The sequence below is a fragment of the Zalophus californianus genome, chromosome 14, assembly GCF_009762305.2.
Source record: "Zalophus californianus isolate mZalCal1 chromosome 14, mZalCal1.pri.v2, whole genome shotgun sequence".
Taxonomy (NCBI): Eukaryota; Metazoa; Chordata; class Mammalia; order Carnivora; family Otariidae; genus Zalophus; species Zalophus californianus.
The window spans coordinates 4261337-4281032 of NC_045608.1; the positions used below are offsets into that span (position 1 = coordinate 4261337).

Below are 19696 nucleotides of genomic sequence, written 5' to 3' on the forward strand. Positions count from 1 at the left end.
AGAGAAAACATGATAGGAAGGAAAGGTCGTGGGCTTGGTGGTGGAAGGATGGCCACAAGATCTTCCGCCTTGACTGCTGGCCGTGTGGTTTAAGAAGATCATGTATTCCCGGACTCAGGGGTGCTTGTTGGCAAAAATGTCATTATAGACGGCCTATAGATGAAAAAACCCAGTGCTTGCAAACAGGCCTCTCAAAGGAGACCTGCATTACGAATGCTGGTTATTGTCATTCCACAGAGTAACCACGTGAGCCATTGGTATGTGTCTGGCTTCAGGCTGACCTCCGTGCACACAGGACCACTGTCCTTCCTCACAGCGGGGCCAGGAAGAAGCAACTCTTGCACCTGTGTTTGTCAACAAGAAACTTGGGGACCAGAATGGGGAAACACCTTCATCAAAGACACTAAGCTGTGCTTGCCAAGGCCACGTGTGGATCCTGTCGGCTCCATACCAGGGACGGTGCTTATAATCTGACTTCGCACGGGGAATTAGGGGAGCGGAATGGCAGGAAGCTCTGTTGTCTGACTTCCAAACTTTGATCAAGAGCATGTGGAGGATCCAGGAGGCACTTTGTATTTTGGCAAAGTTAGGGAAAAGAAACTTCACCACGTCTTCCAGCCCAGACAACTCAGGTCTACGGGGCTCCCACTCTACCAGAAGGACGGGGAGGCCAGTGGGCCGATGTCCCAGATGGGCTCCTACTGTTTGCTGTGGGCAGGGCTGGGGTGGGCTGGAAATGGAACCTGCGAAGCAAAAGTCCAAAGGTTACAAATCTGGATAGACGTCATTTCCTGTTTTCAAGAATTCCATTATATTCTCTAACATTTAATTAATTCTCTTAGCTGTCCTCTTATATTTTCTACACCTGCTTTAGTAGCTCAGGCCCTAAATGTATAGACTTCTGCAGACGTGTTTATCCGCACACCCAAACATCACTCCCTTTCTTCACAGAGGCCAGTTATAGCCTGGAAGAGAGCAATTTAGAAGAACTTTGAAAGCAAACAGGGAAACTTCTTATGTGGATTTCATTGAGGTCTGATATGGTATGTCTGAATTTATGCCAGTTGAATATACTGGATACAAAAAAATGTCACATTTCTTTGAAGTACAATACCTTTTATCTCTGGAGCTTAGTTGAAAGCCTAATGGAATATAATATGCCAAATATGGGACTCATTAAATTGAAAACTAGAAATGTATTGACTGTGTTCAATAATTCACCTTCATCACCAGGAGAAGGGGAAACATCAGAAAAGGCTATGTATCTTTTCACTCTTGAAATGCACATGTTTGTCTTTTCCAGATAAACATTTGTATTTATGCGCTTCTCCATCCCCCTCTGCAAATAACTCTCCAGGGGGCTTTTACTTCCTTTAATTATTTTGAAGCCAACTGATAATGAAAAAGTAATTGAAATATCTCCAGCCTTCTGAAATGGTAAGTGGGTCTCCCGTGTGCCTCAGGTCCTCTTTACTGGGATGACAGTTGGCCATTCTCCAAGACCTACACAGACAGCTTCTCCGAAATGTGACCTGCCTAACCGTCTCCCCGTGTGCACCTGCACTCAGGCGGAATTATCTCCCGCATTTGTGTGCCTGCAGAATATTGGTGTACCGGTATTTACCAATGTATCGTATTGAAGTGTTACCTGGTAAAAACCACTTCTTCTAACAATCCCCTACTACTCCGTAACAGAAAAAATAAATACACAATAAAACCGAACTTTAAAGTAAAAATGGACAAAGGACCTGAATAGACATTCCTTCAAAAAAGATATTCAAGTGGCCAGCAGGTATATGGAATCGTTAAACTCCTAGATGGAGGGGTTGTGGGGGAAGGGAGGGAAAATGGTGTTTGTTCAAAGTTGTATGAAGTTACAGTCCTATTATATATAGTTACAGTTGTATGGAGTTACATTTCTCTAAGGTGAATAAATTCTAGGCATCTGCTATACAACATAGTCCTTACACGTAACACTACGGTGCGGGGCACTTTTAACGTTGTTAACTGGGTAAGTCTCATGATGACCCGGGGAAGATGCTCTGAGGACACATTTGCTGGATCCTCCACAGAAGTTCACCAAACAAGTGGAACCTTTTCATATGGAGGGGAGAGGAGGAGATCTCCGATGAGCAGTAGCAGAGGGCCTTAATCTATTCTTCTCTCCCAAATAAATGACCAATATAATACACAAAGGGAGAGAAAACAGAAGGAAAGATTCTACTGGCCTGCATTTTCCAGGCCTGGATGTATCAGCTGGGTGCTCTGCTCTTTCAAATTGTACTAAAATCGATGACTTTATGTTTCGCTCAGCACGTTTCCAGAGATCCACTAAATGAGGACAGGGCTCTCTTCCTGCACAGACAGCTGCCCACAGGGGCCTGAGCCCTCCCTGGAGCCTTTAATCTATTTGTGAAAGAAGGCCCATCTTTGGGTGCTCGGCCTGTGCCCAGACAGGGGTGCCTCTGGGCAGGGAGGAGTTGGGGGCTCTCTAGCTCAGCATGGCCCGTGTTCATGTGTCATGACTCGCACTGAGGCTACAGCCCAAATCCCTGCATCTGCATGTGTGAGTCTTCCCGCCAGGGCCCGGCCCAGGGCGCCGAAGCTGAGGACCCCGCGCCGAGTCCTGACCCGCACAGCGAGCACACGTCAGTGTCCTGGGTTGGGGCTCCGTGTCTCACTCCAGTGTCCAGGATCTCGGCTGCCCCGCGTGTCATTGGTGCCTGCGTGGACCACCCACTCACTCATGGAAGAGGTGCGGGTTGAGTCTGTACTGACAGTTCCCAGAAGCTGCGTCAACCAGCCCGCAGTTTGCTAGGCAGGAGGCTGGAACACAGGTAGCAGGTGGAATGTCATCAATGTGCAGACACTCCCAGGCTCCGTGCTTCCTTGCTGGGCCACCTACAGGGCGGCAGTGGTTCCTCTCTCCCCTTCCCGCCGCCCCAGACTCAGAAACCAGCTCTCTCTGCCCTCATGTGGACGCAGAGAGCACCAGCTATCCTCATTGCGGGGTCCACCGTGAGCCCCACGTTCTCTGGGAGCCTCTGACCCGGGGCTGCTGAGGCCATTAGTCACCCTGAAAGGTCCCCCATTCTCGCTCAAAATCTCAGTGGTGCTTCCTCAAGTCAACCCAAAACAGAGTTGGAAATGGCGATCCCTGGTCATGAAATTTTTTTATTCCACCAGGGGAAATTGAAGTTTAAGTAAAAAGCAATGAGCTCAGAATTTAATGTCCAGGCACTTTATCTCCCACAATATTTTATGGCAGAAAGAATTACACTCTCTGAAATATGTCCCTACCTGTTACTTTTACTCATGATTCAACGCTAAGAAAATAAGAAATGATACCAGAAGGGTAAGACCGTTTCCACTGAAAACAAGAAAACACCAAACTCCTAAAGTCATGCCTTGCAAGCCTGTTTGTGCTGGTAAAGTTTATTCAGCCATCCTTAATTCCAGACACTGTAATAAAAATGTCTGTGCGCTAACAATCAATGGGGATGCCTGTTGTAGAATGAGATTCATTAGATGCAGAACGCCAGTCTCGGGGAAGCATGCTTGTGTTCCAATTCTTCTGCTTTAAGCCCGCTTCATTTAGGTGCAAACTCTTAAAAAGCATCTCACTATTTGTAATATTAGAATTAAATATGCAAAATCAGTAATTTTAGAGGCAGCTGTCCAGAAAGCCCTTCACACCCTATCTGACTATAACCATGACAGCAAAATAACATTTTACAATTTTTATCAGCTGAACGAGCAGAACAGATTTGAAAACATGCACCATTCTTTTCCATGGTATGCACTGTAGCTCTGATTTCTCACACTGGGCTTACTTAATTTTCGAAACACCGCGTGTGGTTTCTGATATGAATGGCATGTCCCTCTATAACTGTTAATTCTAGCCATACGAACATTTTTAAAAGATGAGTGCAAAGGGGCGCCTGGGTGGCTCAGTTGGTTAAGCGACTGCCTTTGGCTCAGGTCACGATCCTGGGGTTCCGGGATTGAGTCCCACATCGGGCTCCTTGCTCGGCAGGGAGTCTGCTTCTCCCTCTGACCCTCCCCCCTCTCGTGCTCTCTCTCTCATTCTCTCTCTCTCAGATAAATAAAATCTTAAAAAAAAAAAAAAAAGATGAGTGCAAAGGACGTTAGAATCATCACATCAGCATCACCCCACTGGTAGGGGTGTCGATATAACCACACCACCTGCTGGAAAAGAAATAATGGCTTTTGATGGAGTCTACGTAGGTTGGAGATGGAAACCAGACAATTTTCAGACAAACAGCCCTATAGTGTTGTCCCCTTAGAGGTGCTCTCTGTTTAAATTTCATCTTAATTAGTTACCAACATTTTTTTAAATAGCGAGATTACAGATAAGCTTCAAAATTTCTGCCTCTTCCTCTTTTATTAGATTTGCCTACCCTCAGCCTGAGTTCTGACTTGGCAACAATCAGCTGGATCTGAGTGTGCACTGCCCTCCCTACAGGATGCCGGGTCCACCACCGTTCCCACAGTCTCCCAGCCCCGGCTTCTCACTCGGGTATGGGAGTTCACTGTTCCAGTACAAGTTTAAATTGATAGCTGGAGTCTAAGATTTAACCTAATTTAGAAGCAAACCCAATCCAGAATTTGCCTGTAAATTGGTGTCTGTGATTAGGTTACAACATAGAATGTTTAAAGAATGTGGAAAGTGTATTATCAGTTCTCATTACCTTGGGCACTAATAAAACCAGAGGCAAGCTTGCTGCCCAATCGCAAAGAAAGACATGGCCAGAGAGCATGGGAGTTCTCATCCCGGGAACGTATGCCATCACAGTGAGGTGGGGAACTGAGCTCACACTGATGTCCCCAGGGACGACAGAGGAAGGGAACCTGAGAACCACCAAGAATGAGGGTGTGTGAGCACCAGGAGGCTCTCGATACATTATCAAAGCCCCACAGGACTGATGATTGCCCAGAGTACTAATTTATAACAATGGATTACAAATTTAGATTACAACAGGTGCGCTCACCCGAGGGTCCCTCCAACACAGGGCGCTGTGTGCAGCGCACATTTGTCACACTGTGGTCACCCAGCATAGTTTGAACACTGTGTGAACGCCTGGGTAATTTCCCGCTTCATGAGCCCTTCGGATCCCCAAGGGAGAAGCCAGAAAGTTGTCCTTCAGCTTCCCTTGCAGATAACGTGAAACCCTGACAGGGCTCAGCCGTTCTCCACGGTGTTGAACAGAGCCTGGTGAATAGGACTGAAACTCCGCTCCATCAGGGGGCAGCACCTGGGTTGATGCCTAAGATCAAGGCATAGCTTTAATTTTTTTAAGGTTTTATTTATTTATTTGAGAGAGAGAGAGAGAGCACAAGCAGGGGGAGCAGCAGGCAGAGGGAGAAGCAGGCTTCCCACTGAGCAGGGAGCCCAATGCGGGGCTCCATCCCAGGACCCTGGGATCATGACCTGAGCCGAAGGCAGATGCTTAACTGACTGAGCTGCTCAGATGCCCCCAGTGCATAGTTTTAAATAGATAAATGAGCATTGTCCCTGTTGTTAAGGAGAGTTAAGGAGAGCCATGATCACTGAACAGATGAACAGGAACACTGATAAACTAGGAGCACGCTGGTAACCGTTGTGAAGACATACGTTGTATGATCCAGTCACTCGGCAATGGCCCTTTGCCAGGGAGGAGAGCCTCCGTGAGGAGGTGACATGCGGACTGCGATCCAGATGAAAGGGGAGACCATCCCTGAAGACCAAACGGAACATTCCAGGAAGGAGAAATAGCACGCTCCATTGACTTTCAATTTCCCACCCACTCCTGTGATCTTAACACGCCCTAAGCTTGCGTTTTCCTTTCAATGCAAACCTCCTTCTCTTCTTGACTGAGAAAGATTAAGGCAACATGGACAGAAGTCAAGGAAACTTCAAGAGGGCTTGATACATGGGTGTGGAAAACCCGCTGCTTCGAGCTCCAACCCCAGGACCTTCGTTTGCTGCCAATCTGAGTAAAAGTTCCTCTTTTGGAAGTGTCACTGTGTTAGACATGCTTTTCCAGAATCTCCTGATGCCTTTGACCCCATCTTAATTACCAACCCTTTTATCCATTCTACGGAGAGCAAAAATACGTCCACAAAACGAACACAGACTGTTGCCCTTCAGAGGCCAAACAGAAGTGAGCATGTTGTCATTTGATGCACTCACATGCAAAATAAGCAGAATTCATAGTAAAGAGACATCCAGTCATGTCGGGGTGAGTAGCAGCCTCTCCCAGAAAACAGATTTAATTAAAGGCTGTGACACTTCTCCGGTTTATATTGGATAGCAAACCGGGGTCCCCGAGATTATCTGTATTAACCATCCACAGGTTACTCGTGGATTTTTGAGTGAAGCTGAGTGCGACACATCTAATAGTTAAGGCCAACCATTCTGTTTCTCTCTTTCTCTTTGGGCAGCAAGGTCGCGTTTAACCTTGGCTCTTCCGCTCTGTCCACCGACCATCACCTCCCCCATCGTAGAGGATGTGTGTCTCCCCAAACAATGACATCGCTTTTGGTTAATGGAATATTTGTAAAGGAAACCGTCCGAATCGTGCTTAATCAGTATTTGTGATAATTTCTAAGAAGAGATAAAATCAAATTCACTGAAAGTACCAACTAGCAATATTTGTTCACTCTTTTGGTGTCCTGAAAACACTTCTTATTTTTTTTAAAGATTTTATTTATTTATTTGAGAGAGAGAGAGCAGAGAGCGTGTGCATGAGAGAGCATGAGCAGGGAGAGGGGCAGAGGGAGAGGGAGAAGCAGACTCCTCCCTGAGCAGGGAGCCCCATGCGGGGCTCGATCCCAGGACCCTGGGATCATGACCTAAGCTGAAGGCAGACGCTTAACCGACTGAGCCACCCAGACACCCGACACTTCTTATTTTATTGAAGGATTTTGTTCCCTATGGCATATACTGCAAGTTAGCCCCCTAAATCCACCCTTGTTCCCTGTCTTCCTTTACTCCAGGGACTGGAAAGCAAAAGTATTTTCCAGATTTCCTTGCAATCAAGTGTCATCTGACCCAGTTTGAACCAATGCCACATAAGTGAATTTTTTTAGAGAAGGCAGACCTATCCAAATAAAAAGCAAAGACTTATGAGAAGAAGTCTGTTGACACTACCCTCTTTGACCTCCTTGGAATATAAAGCTTGGAGGGGGAGCATCATTTTGTGACCCAGTGATGGGAGTTACCTGCTGAATTGGGGAGACAGAAGAGAGAAGGACCCGGGCTCTCGGTTGGCAACATGAGCCCCTGCATCATCTATAAACTGCCCGAATCTGGATCTTGTCATGTGAAAGCATAACTCCTTTATAGATTTACACCCTGTGGGGGATTTATGTTACTTGGAGTTGGCCCTTCCTGCCATTGAAAGCCTTTGGTTTAATTCTCCACATTGTCTCAATAAAGAATTGCTCAAAATCACGCCTTTCTTATGATCCTTCCCCATGGCCACAAGAAAACTCCATTTCCTATCTATAAACACAAAGACAGTGGTGTGTGCTGGAAAGAAAATGAGTGTTTCACTGTGTTTCTGAAGCCAGACGCAGGGAGGGCTCAAGGACCATCAAAGTAGCTCAGTCCAGGCAGTGTTTGGTCTTGCTCTTCTGAGCTTCAGGCATCCATGTAAGGGAAGCTTGGCTTCATGTGAGTTAGCTCAGAAGGTAGGAGCTTACCCGTCAGGGGACACATTCCCCAGGAAGCCCTGTGGTCAGAGCCCAGTGCTGTGGTCCTGCGTTCCCTTCCTGCTCGGGCAGCCTGGTGGAAATCAGGGATGATGGTGGCAGGGAGCTGGTGACCCCCCATGGCTGTACGTGAACTGCTGGCTTGTGGCAACCGCCTCGCAGACAGTCTCTGATTAAGAAATTGAGGAAGCACCCACGTGAACTTGACTTCTCTAAGCCCCCTGAAAAATGAGAGTTTTGGAAAACAGCTTTTCCAGGCCAATCGTTTCCACAGTTTTGTACAATAATGGTTTTTTTTATTAGCCTGAGCTAGTAAAAAAAAGAGGCTCCTTATGAAAAATATATGTGATCAATAAAAGATGAACATTTTTAATTCAGTCCTTCTTGCTCCTCTCAATCCTAATTACGATTACTTTTTGTATTCATGTAACGATTTTTATTTTCAAGAGAAGTAATCACGGTTTAGTTAGTTCAACATTGCTGAACAGAGATGCTCCTCTTTCCCCCCCGCCCTCAGTTTCGGATTGCAAAGCATTTCATTAAAATGAGTTTTGCTCCAGGTTTCACCTGGAGCAATGAACTGGATCTGTGAAGACAGAATAAATACACCACCTCCTCATTACTTATTTGAAAAAGTCCCTTTGCGTATCATTTTTTTTTCTGGAAAAATCAGTGTTTCCTCACTGATAGTCAGGGAGATCTGGATGACAGTGAACACAGAAGGCACCCCAGGACAGAAAGCCCAGAAGGAGATCTTGCACCATCCTTTGGACATTCTTATTTGTGCCAAAAACACAAGGAAAGCACCGGCATGTGTAGAATACATAGTTGGAGTTTAATAAAGTGCCCCCTGAATCATTATTGATCATTTTAAATATTGCAATAGCGTGGCTAGATGCAATGGTACTTTTTATTAGCTTATTTTTTAATTGAGATGTTGTAAACCCAGTCATCCCTTCAAGGTGTAAAAGTTCAGTAATTTTCAGTATATTCACAACCATCATCGCAATCAAGTTTCAAATATTTTCATTAAGCCAAAAAGAAAACCCACATCCACTAGCAGCCATTCCCAATGACCGCCCAGCCCCACCAGCTCTAGGCATCCCCCTGTCTCTTCTGGCTCTACAGATTAACCCAGTGTGGACATTTCATGGGAATGGGATCATATAGTACGTCAACTTTTGTAAATAGCTTCCTTTATTCATCATAGTATTTTAAATTTAATGCACGTTGTCACATTTACTTCCATTGTATGGATAACCCATGTTTTCATTATCCGGTCATCATAGACGAACACTTGAGTTGTTTCTGTTTGGGGTTATTATCAATAATGCTGTTAAAAGTATTAAAGACATTAACACAAGACTTTGTGTTGATGTATGTTTTCCTTTCTCCAGGGTGTGTGCCTTAAATTAAGGGAATTGCTAGGTCATCTCGTGACTCTATTCTTAATGTTTGGAAGAACTGCCAAACTCCTTTCCAAAGTGGCTGTGCCACGTTACATTCCTACCAGGGGAGAGTGAGAGTTGAACTTCACCATCTCCTCACCAACACATGGTGTTACTGGTCTTCCAGTCCGCTGGTCTCTCGCGTATTCCCACAATGACGTCACACCTGCTTCGGTACTGTTGCTTTGTATTCAGCACTGGGACTGAGAAGTGTGAGTCCCCCAACGTTGTCTTCCCTTTTCCGAGATGGTTTGGCTATTCTGTGTCCTTTCATTTCCATGTGACTCTCCCAGTCAGCCTGTCAGCTCCCACGGAAGTCGGTGGGGTTTCCGACAGGGATCTCATGTAATCTTTAGATCCCCTTGAAAGCATTGTCATCTTGATATTATTAAGTCTTTCAATCCAGGAGTATGGAATCTCTCTCCATTTATTTAGGTCTTTTTAAGTTTCTTTCAACAACGTTTTTTGATTTCAGAGTATATATAATTGGCTCTTCTTTTAAAAATACATTTCTAGGGCGCCTGGGTGGCTCAGTTGGTTAAGCGACTGCCTTCGGCTCAGGTCATGATCCTGGAGTCCCGGGATCGAGTCCCGCATCGGGCTCCCTGCTCAGCAGGGAGTCTGCTTCTCCCTCTGACCCTCTTCCCTCTCGTGCTTTCTATCTCTCATTCTCTCTCTCTGAAATAAATAAATAAAATCTTTTAAAAAAATACATTTCTATTTTTTTTACTGCTGTTATAAATGTAGTTTCTTAATTTCATTCACAGTTTGCTCATTGCCGTTGTCTAGAAATATAATTGATTTTTTAAGTTTCTTTTTTTGTAATCTCTACACCCAACACGGGGCTCGAACTCATGGCCCTGAGATCAAGGGTCGCATGCTCTTCTGACTGAGCCAGCCAGATGCCCTAAGAAATGCAACTGATTTTTGTGTATTAGTCTTTTATTCTGAAACCTTAGTGAGTTCATTTATTATTTCTAATAGTTTTTATGTAGATTCCTTAGGATATTCTATATATAAGTCTATAACATCTGCATGCACATGTTTTATTTTTTCCTTTCCAATTCTGATGTCTTTTTTTCATTTTCTTGACAAATTACCTTAGTTAGAAAATTGATTTCTACCTCTGAAACTAATAAGACACTATATGTTAATTAATTGAATGTAAATAAAATAAAATTAAAGAAATATTAATTTCTTTCAACACTGTCTTGTAGTTTTTAAGGTACAAGTTTTTTGTTTCTTTGGTTACATTTTTCTTTAGTATTTTATTCTTTTTTGGTGCAGTTGCAAATTGAATCGTTCACTTAATTTAATTTTTGTGTTACTCATTCCTAGTGTATAGAAATACAATTGATTTTTTTGTACATTCATCTTATCTCCTGCAAGCTTGATGCATTATTGAATTGTTTTATTAGTTTAAGACATTTGTAAATGAATTTTTTAACATTTTCTGAATACGAGATCATGCCATTTGCAAACAGCATCGTTTCACTCCTTCCTTTTCAACCTGGATGCATTACATTTCATTTCCCTTCCTAATTGCCTTGGGTGAAATCTCCAGGACAATGTTGAAAGGAAGTTGTAAAAGCAGACATTTGTGTCTTCCGTGACACTGGGAAGAAACATTCAATGTTTTACCCTTAAGTCTGTTGTGAAGTGTGGGATATTTGTCAATGATATTTTTAGGTTAAAGAAGCTCTCTTATGTTCTTATTTTGTTAAGCTTTTTACAGAGTTTTGAATTTCACAAAATATTTTCTGACTCTATTGAGATGTCATGTGGTCATGACCTTTATTCTATTGATACAGTGTCCCACATAAATTGATTTCCAGATCTAAAACAATTTTTTTTAAGATTTTATTTTTAAGCCATCTCTACACCCAAAGTGGGGCTAGAACTCATGATCTTGAGACCAAGAGTCACACGCTCTACTGACTAAACCAGCCAGGCGCCCTTAAAACAGCGGAGGTAAATCCTATGTGGCCATGGTTTCCTTATGTTGCTTTATTAGCTTACTACTCTTCTGTTGAGGATTTTTGTGTCTATATTGATAAGAGATAATTAACCTGTAGTTTTCTTCTCAGATGAAGTGTGGCAAGGTTGTGGTATCAGTGCGATATTGAGCCTCACAGAATGAGCTTCCTTCCTGTTCAGATTTAGATGGTGATGTTTAGAGTCTTTAGGGGATGATGCTCTGCTCTGACCTGCCCTTGCCTCTCAAGCTCTGTGTCCTGGTGAATCTCAGTCATTGCCTCTTCAGGTGCAGAGTGTGAAGAAGATTGTTCTGGAGATTTCCTTTACTCTGGCAGAGAGAATATGTTCTTAGGACACCCCTGAGCCCCTGAATCAACTAGCTATGTACACAGTTGCCTATTTACACAATGAGCAAGTTCCTTGTTTTCTAGGTTAGTCTGGAGTCAGGTTTCTGTTATTGCAATTTTTTGTGTGTATTTGAAATCACCCAAACTAATAAAAGCTGATATCATTTCCTCTTTAACAGAAAAAAAATAATAATTGCTTAATACAACCAAGTCTGGAAGTAGCAGAACTAAAAATAGAATGTGGTTGTGCAGGTGAAACCAGAAGGGATCTCTTGTATAAATGGCAACCATAATGGAGTCAAATGCACAGTATGTGCTGATGGAATTATCGGGAAGAAACCGTCGATTCAAGCTCACATTTCTCCATGGCAACAGTTGCCTGGAGCTTGGCCCAGCCCCCTTGTAGAAGGAGCCTGATTCTTTGGTTCTACATACTTTCCACTGTTCCCTATTTATGTGCAATCATCCTGTTTCCCTCCCTTGTGCTGCCTTCCCTGGAACCTACTGGGATTTGTGTTCCCAAAAGTATAAGTTATCCCAAGTCAGCATCCTATATGCTTTCTCTACTTGGCTCCCATGGGCTCTTCCTTCCTCATTGTAGGCATGAGATGCCCAGACAAGGCCAAGGTGAAGGCCAGACTGATTCCACCAACAGAGACACAGTAAACCTCTGTTAGATTCAGTTTATTGCTTATGTGGTTGGAGAAGAGTGCTAGCTCCCCATGGTCCTTGTCCCACACCAGAAGGGATGACACTGAAAGGGGCCAAAAGACACGACAAAGTGACTACCTCCTATTGCCTGAGTCAGTCCTGGACTGCAACTAAGTGTTTTTGTGGTCTGTGCTCCGTGTGAGGGACATGGAGCAAAAAGCCTCCTACTTCCTCAGTGCCCAGGAGGCCAGGGAGAGGGTCTCAGCCTCCACAGGCCTCCAGCCCTGTCGTGCTCTGGGAAAATTACCAGGGGTCCTTCTGAGCTCCCATGAAGTGTGGTCAAGCTTTTGCTTGAGTGGCCTCTGTGGATTTGTTCATGGATATTTACTACGGTGGGGCTGTTCCCCTATAGTGCACCTGTTTGAAAATACAGCCAAGGGCACCTGGGTGGCTCAGTGGGTTAAGCGTCTGCCTTCAGCTCAGGTCATGATCCCAGGGTCCTGCGATCCAGCCCCGCGTCATCGGGCTCCCTGCTCAGCGGGGAGTCTGCTTCTCCCTCTCCCTCTACCCCTCCCCACCACTCATGCACTCTCTCTCACTCTCTCTCTCTCAAATAAATAAACTCTTTAAAAAAATGAAAATATAGCCAAAATATTTGTAAATGTCAAATTAAATTATGATAGAGAGTCAGAATTTTTCTTTCATGTTTTTAATCTAATTAGAAAATTCACAGGAAATATAAATATATACATATATACATGTATATGTATATACATGTTGAATAGCTGTTTATCACTTCTATGCACTGACACTTATCCACAAAATTATCTCGTGGTTGAAAACAAACACTAACATTTGGGCAGGAATATACAGGTTGCCTTATAATAGCTAATGATTTTTAGTTTTTCATTTCCTGAAAATATCTGATATTAATGACAGCATGGTTTTGTTTCTTAAGAGTCGAATGAGATTTTTGCAACATTTTTCAAGGGTTATGTGTGGATTTTTTCCCCCTCCTTAATACATTAATTTACGGAAGCAAAGAACAAAGAACATTGATTTGCAATTTAGAGCTATTAGTGAAAGCCATCAATTATTGAACCTTTACTATTACCCAGACTAATCTTTAGAATCCAATCTGGACACCTTCTACACTGTAATTTGGAGCGTTGTGTTCTGACACAGTGCTGGTCCGGCCACTCACCAGCGCTCCCCGCTGCCAAGAAGGTGCTGGGAATTGGAACCATCTGCAGAGGAGTGCTCCAGCTTTCTCTCTGCTGATAAATACGAATTGATCTATGTCTCCGGGGAATCAGTGCAGGACTTGGAGCAGCGATGACCACGGACACGAGCATGTTGTAAAAATAGTTTGCCCCTCATTGAAAGAGAGTTGTTTCTCCACTCTGACATAATCACTTCTCCCTCAAGTGAGAAATCTTTCTAAATTGTAGACCATTTGGTTTAAACCAGTGTTTTCCAACCTGAACAGTGTTGACACAGAGCCAGAGGGTTCTCTGGTGCGGGCTGTCCTTGAAGCGAGACATGCTTATCAGCATCCCTGGGCTCTGTGCGCTGGTTGCCCGTAGCAACGCCGGGTCTCCAGCACCTGCAGAATCACTCCCAAAATGTCTTCACGCTGCCAAGTTTCCCCAGGAGGACTAATTTGGCCCCAGTCAAGAGCCACTGGTTTAGATGCTCAGTGATAGACTGATTTTTGGTGTGGAGAGTAGTAATTTTAGGATTATCATAAAATTTAGGAACAATAAGCAATGTTTATCTTTCATTAAGGCAGGAAGCCCTTTGGCTTAGAAATTGGATTATCAGAAAAATGTTGTCAGGGTCTTTCTGCAAATAAATAGTATTCCTCACTGAACTGTGAAGAAAGGGGGTGGAATACAATTTATCAATATTATTTACAACCAGAGGGTTAGAAGGTGGAACGCAGTAACTATAGACAGGCTACACGTGCTTTCTGTTTGGAAACTGACACACTCCTCAGAGCTGGGACACAGTGATCCGATCCAACAAAAGGAAAGGAAACACAGATGGGGTGAGATTTAGCCAAGACTTGGGCAGAGGAAGAGCACATATCCCTAATTTCTGTATTTTCTAAATTTCTGAAATCTCCAAATCCACAACCATCCCATATAGATCACCATCTTTTAAGAATGCCAAGACATCCAGGTGTCCATCATTCTCAGACCCTACAACACAAACTAAATGGCTGCCCGAAACAATAGCACGTGTGTTTGAAAACCCACCGCAGTTCCCAGCATCCTTTGAGGAAACTCACATTGGACGTTGGTTTCTCAAAGGGTTTTGGTACCCGCCCTCGTGGAATGTAAAACCTAGTTGTTTGATTCGTTTAAAAAGTAAAACAAAGGGGCGCCTGGGAGGCTCAGTCACTTAGCATCTGGCTCTTGATCTCAGCTCAGGTCTTGATCTCAATGGAGCCTCTACCAAAAAGAAAAAAAAGGGGAACAAAACCTAAATACAACAACTATAACAACACAACAAAAATCCTTATTCCACATCAAAGCAAAAGCGCGGAGTTTACTTTGAATTAAAAAAAATGCACTTTTTTCCCCTCGTGTGTCTATTTATTGATAAGTTTTATCCACTAAAAGGACCTTGACCCTCAATTTGACTCAGTCTTTCACTAACATACAGAATCATTTCTTCCTTGCACATTTAATTGGAATGGACAGAGACTAATAGTTGCTTGAGTTCAAAAAGCACTAAATTGTTTTACTTCTGCCCATAGGAAAAAAATCAATGGATTTTTCCATTCAAACTTGATTTTATTTTCATTGTGTTGCTAAACCTGTGTCCATACTTCTATTTAGGATTTCAAAGGAGCAGTGGAAGGCAGCATTAGACTCCCTGGCCTCATTTGCAGATGCAAATCTAATTAGTTAATGGGAACTATGCCGCTCATCAGCAAGAGAGCGTGGCTTCTAACTCAGGAGAAAGTTGTGCACTCACTTCAACTTACTTCTCCCCCCATTGTTGGTTTTCTTATTAAATTTGTAATTCAAAGCTGTGGTTTGAACTCCTCGCAGGGCAGAGACCGGTGCAGGGTGGAAAACATCCAGTAATTTGGAGTGATAATGCCCTCCAGACGCTGGGAGGCTTTGTGCACCGTGCCTTCTGATGGATGACGCAAGTTCATTCTTCCGTGCCTCCGGGCTCCGACGTGAAGCCCGTGTCTTAAGTAGCAGAAGCGGGTCCCCACGGCCTCAAGTGAGGAGGATTGTTGGAATTGCTCAGAAGCAGCGACCAGGCCCACCAGGCTGTGCTCACAGCTTCCGGACCACTCGTCTGAAACAACTCAGTGCAGCTCAAATCCCAAACCAGAAATCGAATCTCGAGGTTTTAAACAGATCTCTGCAGGCAGTGATTTCTCTAAGGGCCTGTTTCTCGTCTGCTTTGCCCGTTTGGTGTTAACCTGTATGATGCTCAAGACAAAAATAGAGTTGATTACCTGAATTTGAAACTTGGGAGATTTTTTTCCATTCCGTTCCAGGGCTCTGGTAGCTCCTGGAGAAGCCGTACTATTCGGCCACTCTGGCTTCCACATCTGCAGAGCAACAAGCCTGAGGCAGAAAGGGACAGCATCTGCATCTGCTTAGCCGGGGAGTCCACCATCCCCAAAACCCTACCGCCCCCTGTTTTTTGGTCCGGACAACTTGTGTTTACTCATGAAGCATGTGTGTACATAATTCTTAATTCTACATGCACCTCCCAGCTTCATATCCGCCTGTCTTATTGGAGCCCATCGCAAACTCAGTGACATTGTGCACAACCCCCTACTCCAAAACATTACCTGAGGCTGCTCAGACCTGTTTGAGCAACTGCTCTCCGGGGTGAAGAATACGCACCGAGAAGCCAGATGCCTGGTTTCGTGTCCCAGCCCTAACGCTGCAAACCCCTGTGTTCTCTGAGCCCCAGTTTCCTCCCCTGCACCACGAAGATGTTACTATTTCTCCCTTCCTCCAGTTGTGCTAGGGAGTAAATGAGAGACTGCAGCCCAAGCACTTAGCACAGGGCTTGGCATAATGAGATGTCCTCATGTTGTTCATCCAGCAGCTGCGTGCACGGCAGGACACCCCCCCACTCCTGTCTACCCGACCTGGTCTCCCAACTGCAGCCAAAGTGGTGCTTTAACCACCAATCAGGTGGGGCCACCTCCCTGTTCAAGAGGAACGTCCTGTCTTCCTCCCTCATGTTCATCTCATTTTCTGGCTCCAGCCTCCCAGGACCTTCGCTGAGCTCCCGGTATTTGTCATGGTCTCTCCTGCCCCGGGGGGGCTTGGATATGTGCTGCCCCCTCTGCCCGGGGCTCCTGTCTCCCTCACCTGCATCTTCTCATCTCCTATTCATCCATCTGCCAGGCAGGAGACCAAGTCAGCTGCTCACAGAAGAATTCCCTGACCTCTCAGACAAACTGATGTTTGACCATGTGATTCTTCAGGACCAGCCCCTCCCTCCCCCCACAGGACTGTATGCACCGGGGTGGGGGGGAAAGCCTGTCCTCACGTCTAGGCTGGATCCCGCACACCAGCAACAACCTACTACATCTCCATGAATAATGAGTAATGAATAACTAAGAAGACTGCAGCTCACTCATTCAAATACCCTGCTCCCCATAAACACTCACCATAAACACCGTTCTATGACAGATCCCGTGTCAAGCAAATGACCTACCTTGAAACTCAAGGTAACTTTGATTTTCAAAACACCGGGTTTAGTTACAGTGAAGTTCCTTTGAAATGTTGGTATTTTGAAAGATGGAGGAAGTTCTCCTCATCGTTGCTAGGGTTCGGTTTCTTGGGTTCCGGAGGTGTTGCAATTCACGAGTCGGTTCTGTTGTGTCCAGAAGAACAATCATATTCAGCATCATTGGTTCTGGGCAATGGAAGACACCGGTTCCCTCTCTGGTCTCACGCCATCCAACACTACAGTGCTCACAAGCCCGAGTAAAACACTGAAATCCCAGAGACAGGAAAAGAGACTTTGCAATTCACAGTATGAGATTCTGGCTCAGTGCTTTTTCTCAGATGAAATCGATTTCTTCCTCTTTTACGATGCCTTTATGGCACTAACTTTGATTGGTACATGATAATTTCTTTTAGCTTCCTATTCTGTGGCATTCTGCTTTCTTTTATTAACCTCAGCAACCCATATTTTGTTCAAAGCACGAGTATTGTCTTTTCTCTTTGCTTTACTTGCAGCTGTGGGTGGTGATATGACCCAATTCTGACTAATAAGTGCTTAGCGTTGTCTCCAGTGGAGGGGGGAGGTTCTTGGGAAGTTTTTGCTACACTGATATGGGGGAAACCTGGCAGATATTTTCCTCTCACGCTACCCTTTTTTGCCTGGAATTAGGTTGTGATGGCTGGAGAGGCAGCGGGATTTTTGCAACCGTGAGAATAAGCCAGAAAAATTGCAAAGACATCCACCTTGACTTCTTTGAGCTCCTGAATTAATATCATCAACTAGATTTTTCTTTTTTTAATATGGTTTTTTTTAAAGATTTTATTTGTTTTTTATTTGAGAGAGAGAGAGAGAGCATGAGAGGGGGGACGGTCAGAGGGAGAAGCAGACTCCCCACTGAGCAGGGAGCCCGATGCGGGATTCGATCCCGGGACTCCAGGATCATGACCTGAGCCGAAGGCAGTTGCTTAACGAACTGAGCCACCCAGGCGCCTATCAACTAGATTTTTCTATAAGAGAAATGTAACCTCCTCTTATTGAATCACTGTGGTGAATCCCTATTACTTAGAACAAATGCAATCTCAATTCATAGGAGATCATATGATTCATCACAGTTTGCCGTGGATTATAGCTCGTGATACATGTGCCTATTTCTTCTTCTAGGCTGGAAGTTTTTGGTGGGGTTGGGGGGGTCATGTTTTATTCACCTCCATATTCTCATGGTGTCAACTTAAGTACACTATTTTATATTGTTAATGTATGTCTGATCAGCTTTCTTGAGGTACAATTTACATTCAGTACAATTCAAGTTATAAGTGCGTGATTCTATACGTTTTGACAAATGTGATCAACCAGGTACCAGCCACCACAAACGTTGTCATCACCCCTGAATGTCCTCTCCTGTGCCCCTGAGGTCACTGTCCGCCACCACCCCCGAACAACCGCTAATTTTCTATCCCTATGTGAGCTTTTATTAGAGTTCCACATACATGAATCCATCCAGTATGTTGCCTTTGGTATTTGTCCTCTTTCCCTTGGCACACTGCTTTGAGATCCACTCAGACGTTTCTGCGTATGGGTGATTTGCTCTTTTCAATTACTGAGTGGCGTTCCATTGTCTGGATACATCACAGTTTGTTTATCCTTGTACCACAGATGGGTGTTTGGGTTCTTTTCAGTCTGAGGCTATTTTAAACAAAGCAGTTTTGTACATTAGAATCTCGGTGCAAACTCCAGTTTTCATTTCTTGTTGCGTAAACGCCCGGAGTGGAATCGCTGGGACATATGGTAAGTGTTTGCGTAACTCTTCTAAGGAACTGTCTCACGTTCCCAAAGTGCCCGTAACACTTTGCATTCCCGCCAGAAATAGACTGACTCCCCAGCTTTTGGTGATTTCAGTCTTCGGTTTTAGGCATTTTGGTGAACGTGGAGTAATGTCTTACTGTGAACCGAATTTGCATCTACCCAATTGCTAATGTTGTTAAGTATCTTTTCTTGAGCTTATTTACCATTTATATATCTTTCTCGAGATGTCTACTGAGATCATTTGCACTTGTTTTTTTCAATTGGGTTGTCAGTATGTTCAACATTGACCTGTAAGTGACCTTTCTGCATTCTGGGTAAAAAGGCTTTTATTAGGTAGATATATTTCAAATATTTTCTCCCAATCCATCGACTGCATCCATAGTTTCTTAAAATGTCTTTGGAAGAGAAGAAGTTTTTAATTTTGAATTTGTCAAAATGAACATTTTTAATAGTTTATGCTCTTTTTGTCCTATTTGAAAAATCTTTGCCCAACTGAAGGTCATTTACATTTTCTCCTGTTTTCCTTTAGAAGATGCACAGTTGTAACTCTTAAATTTAATCTTCAGTTCAGTGTGAATTAATCTTTAGAAATGCAGTGAACTAAGGGTCCAGGTTCTTTTCTTTTTTTTCTAATGTGTAAGGCCATCTAATTGTTTTTAACACTCTGTTGAAAATTTGCCATTGAATTGTCAGCAATCAATGGAGCATGTACGTGTAACTCTGTTTTGAGACTCCAATCTGTTCCATCGACCTCCATGTCAATCTATATGCTGATGCTAGACTATCGTGAAGGTAGTAGCTCCATATTAGATGGTGAAAGAAATAATGGAAGTTCTCCAACTATGTTCTTCTTCATGAAACTGTTTTGATTGAAGGGGAGTAGAATACACCACCCCAAAATGTGCCACTTGGGTAGGTGGATTATGTCACACTGAAGATAATCTGGGCCTGGCAGACTCAGGAAGAGCTTTTAACTTCCTCCTTAAGTGCCTAAAAGAATTCAGGTAGGAAACCAGTACCAGGAGAGAGCTATTA

At 44.0% G+C, this 19696-nt stretch overlaps 1 long non-coding RNA gene across 2 annotated transcripts in view; it reads right to left on the reverse strand.

Annotated features, from left to right (window-relative positions):
• Positions 1–12882: 12882 nt before the first annotated feature.
• LOC113912276 overlaps positions 12883–19696 on the reverse strand; it is an 11323-nt gene continuing 4509 nt past the window's right edge. Inside the window, exons 3-4 of one of the 2 annotated variants that reach the window (XR_003516781.1) lie at positions 16847–17126; positions 12883–15587 (exon numbers count right to left, since the gene is read on the reverse strand). This is a non-coding gene — a long non-coding RNA (uncharacterized LOC113912276). Of the gene's footprint in view, positions 15598–16846; positions 17127–19696 lie in introns of both variants that reach the window. The other variant, XR_003516782.1, reaches the window with a different exon arrangement.